Raw genomic sequence first — 9,537 nt, 5'->3', positions numbered from 1 at the left:
GGGGGGTACAGAAGCCAAAAAAGGGCCCTGCTTTCTCTCCCTCTTCCAGGCGGGCTCCCCGGGCCAGGGGCCATTCAGTGCAGCCTTGCTGCAGCGGCCCCGGCTTTGGGGGCCTAGCAACACCTTGGGTTGGTGTCACTCCGGCACCTCCACCGTTGCTGCTCTCGGGTTGCCAGGAGGACAACAGAGCCGCTGAGCTGAGTCCCTAGGTCATGGCGCGTGGCCCGAGGTCATGGTGTAGACAAGCACGTGTTACTTCTCAGAGCTTGAGACAGCCCGGACCCCAGACAACAAACAAATGGGGCCCAAAACCCCAGCTTGGCCAAATTCGGCAGCGTGGTGTGCAGTAAACAAAGCTGTTGTGGTCGTGTGCAGGTACGCAGATACTGAGCTCTGCTCAGAGCTACTTAGCGCCATCTAGTGGTATGATAATAAATTACAAGCTAGTGAGTCACACAGCTGCTTGATTTGGCTTTCAAAGGCAAAAAGTAAAAAAATGCTCAGATGTTTTTAATGACCTCAAAAAGAGAGGTATTCTTATGTTTTTTCCACAGATTATGAAAATTCCTCAAAAAGACCACTCCATAGAGATGAAACTCTAGAAAAAAGGTAAAAATGGTTATCAAAAAATCTAGCCAAGAGGCGTGTGCACATGCCTTTGATCACAAAACTTGATAGACAGAGATAGACAAATTTCTAACTCTAAATTAAAGGCTGTTTTTTATAGATAATTAAAAGCTTAGTTCTAAATTTCTTATTAATCAATTTATAAGATTTCATTTGGTTTCTAGCTAGTCTTAAAGGTATATGTTCTATATGATTATTAATTTTTAAGCTATTAGACTTTGTTTTCATCGTTACATCTATTACTAAAGGCTAGGTTTAAGCTAATAACTATAGTCCAAGGGTGGCCAACACGTGTCCACATATTATTTCATTGTAAACAAATAAGCTTGTTTCTCCTTAACTGAGAGCCCAACAAGTTATGAACAATAACTTGTCTCTGGCCCAAAAATAGGTTGACCTCACTCTGGCATGTTGTCATCTGCTTCCTGCTTTGAGACAGGGTCTCTGTACACAACTCAACTGACATTAAACTTATTTTCCTAAGTGCTAGATTGCAGACATGTATACTTCTGGCCTGACATCCAGGCTGGCCTCGAACTTGTAACAGTCTGCCATGGTCCCTCAAAAATTGAGACTAGGTAAGTACCCCACCTGACCCAAACTAAAACTAGCTACATTTCAGAGGCAGAGAGATACTTAAAGGGCTTTTTAACATAAATATAATGTTTGTTAATGTTAATTTTAAAAATATAAATTGTTTATAATTGGGTCTTACCTTCTAAAAACTATGATTATGGCTTAATATTACTTAAAAAATTAAGACAAAGGTAAAAAAAGCTAAAAAACAGCTGTGGCCAGTATAGGCCCACTGCCATCTTTAATTACATACCTAATTAAATAATAGTGATAAAAACAAAATTTGTAACTGGTAAGAAGAAATTAGTAAAAGTTTATTTAGTGTCAAACAAGTTCTTGTTAAACTGTTTCAAAAAGGTTTGTGCCCTAAAAACTGTTCAGAGTCACCCAAATAAAGTTTCTTTTTGTTACCAGCAATGTTTTTTTCAACACCAAGGTTATTATAAATATTTTTAGCTTACTATTGTACTAACCAGGCCTAAGAAAGTCTTCCTAAATTTTGCCTCTCCCTTACCTCTAAAAAATAGTTTTTTAGGCAGAAACTGGGACTTTAGAAAATCATTGAAGTCATAAAACTTATAAAAAATTACAACCTACCTTGCCTATTCCATGTAAAGTTATTAAATATTTAAGGTTGTTTTTCTCTCTACATCCTTATAATTTAAATATTAAAAAAGATATTGCCTTTAATATTGGCTAAAAAACTTAGATTTAATCAATTACATCTCTTTAACAAAGAGAGAACATTAATACAACTTCTCTCATATTCTAAATAAAGTTTAATATCTTATTATGAAGCTGTTATATATAAATAAAAAATTATATAATATATTCATGAAGATATTTTAAAGAAAGTGTTTAAAAACATTTTTTCATTCATTAACACCTAAATAGACATCTATTTCTTCAACAAGCAATTAAATTGGTTATTATAAAATATTAATTGATATTTGGCTTATTACTTGATAAAAAGCTTTTAGACAAAAATTGATATTTCTCTAAGTAAACAAATTGTTTTAGTTCATACTTTATATTTCTTATAAACATAGATATGTCCTATAACAATATATCACTTCTTTAGCCCTTTTATTAAAAAATTTATATATAGTCACATGCTTTATGTTATATGTGTGAGTACACTGTAACTATACAGATGGCCATGAGCTATCGTGTGTTATCTGCTGAAAATTAAACTCAAGACTTTCTGCTGATCCTACTCCAGTGTAATTCACTGTGACTGTCTTCAGATGCACCAGACGTACCAGGGCGTCTGGTATCATTGTGGGTGGTTGTGAGCCACCATGTGGTTGCTGAGATCTGAACTCAGGACCTTCAGAGGAACAGTCGGTGCTCTTGCCTGCTGGGCCATCTTGCCCAGCACTAAGTCACATGTTTTATTCTCATAATTTTCTCCCCATGTCTACACATATAATCAAATTGTGCGCTATAGTTTCTATTTATCAAGTATTAAAATTAAGCCTTATATATATATATGGCACCCATATATAGATACATATATATATTTAAATTTTCTATTACTTATGTTATCTAGACATTTTTAAAATATAATTTTGATTTCAAAATTAAAATTAAAATATACACATGTGACTATTCCTTCTCAGGCTTTCAAGCTATTATTGCTTGAACATAAACAATATATTAATTGGTTATTGGCTCTACTATATTTCTATATTTAATGTTCTTTACAGAACTGACTATTATAGTCATATATTTAAGACATATTAACAATTTATTGTTACCCATATTTCTAAAATAATTTAAGTCTCAAAAGACAATACTCAATGTGCACTTCACACTTTAAGAATTTTATATTTAAATATTAAAAGGAGGGGGAATATTTACTGCACTGCACTGCACTCCATCCCAGGAGCATCTTGTTTTTCACTTAAAGAAATGTTTTGCTTTTTTGATTGTGTTGAATAATGATTCATTTTTTGCCTCTTTTAAGACATGCTTCAGTTTTTGCTTATGTTTAAAGGCACGTTGCCTTTTGCTTGTCTTGAAAAATTCATAATGGAATGGCATGTCACTCCACTTACTAACACATTGTTTTTCCTAACCCTACCTTGATCTTAGGAAAGGGCTCCATTGGTGTTGGTACACAATGGCGGCCTATACAATAATTTGTCAAGTGGATACAGATACAAAATCTTTTTATAGACAAGTTTTTGTGCCAAGAATATTGGCTAAACATTTTTACTGGCCAGCAAAGTTTGCTTGGATGAAATGGACTCCACCATATTCTAAAAGTCAACATTGATTTCCCTCTATACCTAGAGGCCAAGCTTTGGGCCTAAGGGTTGCTAATTTGCAACTAAAGTGCCTGATACATCTTCAAGTTATTGTTATTTTTAAACTTTTAAGTTTTTATATCAGACTCATTCCCGGAGTACAAAGACAATCAAAATTCACTCACTCTCAGAGCCCTATTTACCTAAAAAAACAGGCTCAGTCCCGGAGCTTTCCTTCTCCAAACTCAATCTCGGAGTTTCTAACATGAAAGTTACTTATTGGAAACTGAATTAAAGGCCCATTGAAGGCAAAGCTATTGAAGAGGCTCCTAGCTTGGGAGCTACTATTTCGCAACTCAACTAGGTATCTATGCCCAGCTGCCCATCAGCACACCAACGCTGCTTCACATTGACTTCAAGAAAAGTGGACTCCAGAGAGACTATGGTAGTTCCTGGACTTTGCAGGCAATAAAGGCACGTCTTGACATTATAGGCACGGATGAGGTACATTTAATAATCTGTCTCTGTGGCTAGTTCTCTGGCGGTATCAACCTAAGACAGAGGCACGTGCCAAGTGGCTGTGTTTTTTGAATAAACACAAAATAAGCCCAGTTTGTAGAATCAAAGGATCTGCATGTGACCTTGATGATGGGTAAGATGCCGTTCAGTAGAGTATTATCCACAGATTATAACCTTCAAGCACCATAAGACTTTCTATACAAGATTGTGCCTTTGAGTATGCCTTTAACCTGCTGTTTTCTAATAATAAGGGAGGAATTGTAACACTCCTGCTTGACCCTGCCTGCCTCTCATAATCACACCTCTCTGCCCACCTCCTGCTATTTGCCACACCTCTCTCTTGGTTCCAGTTACATCAGAAGTCCCACCTCCAGAGACTGAATAAGGAGCTGCTGATTGGGCCGGCATGCTGACGAACTTGGGGGAGGGGTTTTGCCTCACCTATTCTACCTGTTGGCTTGAAACAAAGAGACGATTAAATGAAAGATGGCTGAGTGATCACACTCGAGTGCTGTCTAATTTTTTTAAAAACCTTCCACGTGGATTAAGGTAACATAAATATGGCTTGCCAATTTTCTCCCGAGTCCATATTCCAGAAAACCCATTCTTATTGTTGCTGCTGGCTGGCAACATTCTGGGAAATAGGAAGTCCATGGCAAAAAGGGGTTAGATAATTCAGTCTTGTATCAAACTCTCTTCTGGCCAAAGAGAACCATTCTCTCCTACTAGCTGTAGCTAGCTTTTCCTTGGTGCGTTCACATGGAGAGACTACTCTTTTATCACGTGACAAGTGCACTACTCCAACAATGTTCCCTGAGCGTATCTAACCATCTTTACCTCTCAAAGGTCCCATTTCTAAATACCATAATTCTGGGTGTTTGTTCTTTTAAAAAGTACATTTGGAGAGATCATATTCATCCCTTAACATCTTTTTTTCTTTTCATTGCTCAGAGAGTAGCTTTGGATTCTCATTTTTGGATATTTTATCTTCTATGTTTAAGTCATAATAAGCTCTCATGAATAATTCTACTTTCTGGATGATTCCTTTTTTTGATATCTATTTGATGAAAAGACAGTTGTCTCTATTAGACACCTTACAGCTATGTACAAAGTAAGAGCCCTGCCTTTATATATATGGGATTTTCATTCATCTTCAATGCTCTCATAACTGCCATTTTCCTGCCATATTCCATGCTTAATTTTGATTTTTTTATTTTTACTTTTTACTTTTTCTTTTTTTATTAGATATTTTCTTTATTTACATGTCATATGATTTCTCCTTTCCCAGTTTCCCCTCCAAAACAAAAACAAAAAACAAACAAACAACCAAAAAAAACCAACAAGAACAAACCACGGTTGCCTCCCTTCTCCCCCTGCTTGCCACTCTACACTCTCCAAATTATTGGCCCTGGCATTCCCCTACACTGGGGCACAGAACCTTCACAGGGCCAAGGGCCTCTCGTCCCATTGATGAGCGACTTTGCAATCCTCTACTATACACATGCTGCCAGAGCAATCACTCCCACCATGTGTACTCCTTAGTTGGTGGTTGAGTCCCTGGGAGCTCTGAAGGTACTAGTTAGTTTGTATAGTTGTTCATCCAAAGGGGCTGCAAACCCTTCAGCTCCTTCGGTCCTTTCTCTAGCTCCTTCATTGGGGACCCTGTACTCAGTTCAATGGATGGCTGTGAGCCTGTACATCTGTATTAGTCAGGTACTGTCAGAGCCTCTCAGGAGACAGCTGTATCAGGCTGGATTGTCCTTCCTTTAGTCTCTGCTCCATAGTTAGTCTCTACAACTCCTTCTGTGGCTATTTTGTTCCCCCCTTTTAAGAAGGAATGAAATGTTCACATTTTGTTCTTCTTTCTTCTTTAGTTTCTTGTGGTTTGTGGGTTGTTCTTCGTGTATTCCGAAATTCTGGGCTAATAACCACTTATCAGAGAGTGCATACCATGTGTGTTCTTTTCTGATTGGGTTACCTCACTCAGGATGATATTCTCCAGATCCATCCATTTACCTAAGAATTTCAAAAATTCATTGTTTTTAATAACTGAGTAGTACCCCATTGTGTAGTTGTACTACAATTACTGTATCCATTCCTCTGTTGAGAGATATCTGGGTTGTTTCCAGTTTCTGGTTATTATAAATAAGACTGCTATTAACATGGTGGAACATGTGCCCTTATTACATGTTGGAGCATCTTCTGGGTATATGACCAGGAGTGGTATAGCTGGGTCCTCTGGTAGAACTATGTCCAATTTCCTGAGAAACTGCAGAACTGATTTCCAGAGTGGTGGTACCAGCTTGCAATCCCACGAGCAATGAAGGAATGTTCATTCTCCACAACCTTTCCAGTATCTGCTGTCACCCGAGATTTCTTATCCTAGCCATTTTGACTGGTATGAGGTGGAATCTCAGGGTTGTTTTGATTTGAATTTCCCTGATGACTAAGGATGTTGAACATTTCTTTAGGTGCTTCTAAGCCATTCGGTATTCTTCAGTTGAGAATTCTTTGTTTAGCTCTGTACCCCATTTTTTAATAGGGTTATTTGGTTCTCTGGAGTCTAACTTCTTGATTTCTTTGTATACATTGGATATTAGCCCTCTATCAGATATAGGATTAATAAAGATCTTTTCCCAATTTGTTGGTTGCTGTTTTGTCCTATTGACAGTGTATTTTGCCTTACAGAAGCTTTGCAACTTTATGAGGTACCATTTGTCAATTCATGATCTTAAAGCATAAGCTATTGGCGTTCTGTTCAGGAAATTTTCCCCTGTGCCTATGTGCTCGAGGCTCTTCCCCACTTTCTTTTTCTATTAGTTTCAGTATATCTGGTTTGATGTGGATGTCCCTGATCCACTTGGACTTAAGTTTTGTACAAGGAGATAGGAATGGATCAATTTGCATTCTTCTACATGTGAACCGATAGTTGAGCCAGCACCATTTGTTGAGAATGCTGTCTTTTTTCCACTCTAAAGTTTTAGCTCCTTTGTCAAAAATTAAATGACCATAGATATATGGGTTCAATTCTGGCCTTCAATTCTGTTCCATTGATCTACTGCCTGTCACTGTACTGCACTTTTTATCACAATTGCATAAGGTCCGAGATGTTGATTCCACCAAAGGTTCCTTTATTCTTGAGAAGAGTTTTGGCTATCCTGGGTTTTTTGTTGTTTCAGATGAGTTTGCAAATAGCTTTTTCTAAGTCTGTGAAGAATTGAGTTGGAATTTTGATGGGGATTGCATTGAATCTGTAGATTGTCTTCGGTAAGATGGCTATTTTTACTGTATTAATCCTGCCAATCCACAAGCATGGGAGATCTTTCCATCTTCTGAGATCTTCTTCAATTTCCTTCTTCAGAGACTTGAAGTTTTTGTCAAACATATGTTTTAACTTGGTATAACTGTAACTAAGCAAGTTACTGTTACACCAAGTTATTTTATATTATTTGTAACTATTGTGAAGGGTGTTGTTTCCCTAACTTCTTTGTCTGTTTATCCTTTGTGTAGAGGAAGGCCTCTGATTAGCTTGAGTTAATTTTATATCCAGCTACTTTGCTGAATTTGTTTATCAGGTTTAGGCATTTTCTTTGGAGTTTTTGGGGTCACTAAAGTACACTATCATATCATTAGCAAGTACTGATAATTTGATTTCTTCCTTTCCAATTCATATCCCTTTGGTCTCCTTTTGTTGTCTAATTGCTCTGGCTAGGACTTCAAGTACAATATTGAATAGGTAGGGAGAGAGTGGGAAGCCTTGTCTAGTTCCTGATTTTAGTGGGATTGCTTCAAGTTTCTCTCCATTTAGTTTGATGTTGGCTACTGGTTTTCTGTATATTTCTTTTACTATGTTTATATATAGGCCTTGAATTCCTGATCTTTCCAAGACTTTTATCATGAAGGGATGATGGGTTTTGTCAAATGCTTCCTCAGCATCTAATGAGATGATCATGTTTTTTTTCTTTGAGTTTGTTTATATAATGAACAAACTATATATGTTGATGGATTTCCGTATGTTGAACTATCCTTGCATCCCTGGGATGAAGCCTACTTGATAATAGTGGATGATCATTTTGTTGTGTTCTTTGATTCGGTTTGAAAGAATTTTATTGAGTATTTTTGCATCAATATTCATAAAGGAAATTGGTCTGACGTTTTCTTTCTTCATTAGGCTTTTGTGTGGTTTAGGTATAAGAGTAATTGTCGCTTTGTAGAACCAATTAGGTAGGGTGCCTTCAGTTTCTCTTTTGTGGAATAGTTTGAGGAGTATTGGTATTAGGTCTTCCTTGAAGGTTTGATAAAACTCTGCACTAAATCCATCTGGTCCTGGGATTTTTTTTTTGGTTTGGAGACTATTAATGACTGTTTGTATTTCATTAGCAGGTATGGGACTGTTGGATTATTGATCTGATCTTGATTTAACTTTGGTATCTGGTAACTGTCTAGAAAATTGTCCATTTCATCCAGGTTTTCCAGTTTTGTTGAGTAAAGGCTTTTGTAGTAGGCTCTCCTGATTTTTTGGATTTCCTCAGTGTCTGTTGTTATGTCTCCCTTTTCATTTCTGACCTTGTTAATTGGGATACTGTACTGGCTAGTTTTGTGTGTAAACTTGACACAGGCTGGAGTTATCACATAGAAGGGAGCTTCAGTTGGGGAAGTGCCTCCATGAGACCCAGCTGTGGGGAATTTTCTCAATTAGTGATCAAGGGGGTAGGGCCCCTTGTGGGTGGTGTCATCCCTGGGCTGGAAGTCTTGGGTTCTATAAGAGAGCAGGCTGAGCAAGCCAGGGGAAGCAAGCCAGTAAGGAACATCTCTCCATGGCCTCTGCATCAGCCCCTGCTTCCTGACCTGCTTGAGTTCCAGTCCTGACTTCCTTTGGTGATGAACAGCCATGTGGAAGTGTAAGCTGAATAAACCCTTTCCTCCCCAACTTGCTTCATGGTCATGATGTTGTGCAGGAATAGAAACCCCGACTAAGACAGATACTGCCCTCTAGTTAGGCTGGCTGAGGGTCTATTTTGTTGATTTTTTTTTCTTCTTTTCTTTTTTTTTTATTAGATATTTTCTTTATTTATATGTAAATTTCTCCTTTCCCAGTTTCCCCTCCAAAAAGCAAAGAAGCAAACAAAAACAACAAAAACAAACCCCTGTGGCCTCCCCCCATCCCATGCCTGCCACCCCACCCTCTCCCACTTATTGGCCCTGGCATTTCCCTATACTGGGGCACAGAACCTTCACAGGGCTGAGGTCCTCTCCTCGTATTGATGATCGAATTTGCAATCCTCTACTATACACATGCTGCCAGAACAATCAGACCCCTCCATGTGCAGTCCTTTTTGGTGGTTGAGACTCTGGGAGCTCTGAGGGTACTAGTTAGTTCATATTGTTGTTCGTCCTAAGGGGCTGCAAACCCCTCAGCTCCATTGGTCCTTGCTTTAACTCCTTCACTGGAGACCCTGTACTTAGTTCAATGGATGTCTGTGAGCCTCTACATATGTATTAGTCAGGTACTGTCAGAGCCTCTCAGCAGATAGCTATATTTAGGCTGGCTTGCCCTTCCTTC

The sequence above is a fragment of the Mastomys coucha genome, unplaced genomic scaffold (genome assembly GCF_008632895.1).
Source record: "Mastomys coucha isolate ucsf_1 unplaced genomic scaffold, UCSF_Mcou_1 pScaffold2, whole genome shotgun sequence".
NCBI classification, from domain to species: domain Eukaryota; kingdom Metazoa; phylum Chordata; class Mammalia; order Rodentia; family Muridae; genus Mastomys; species Mastomys coucha.
The sequence above is the reverse complement of the archived record's forward strand: the minus strand, read 5'-3'. Positions refer to the sequence as shown.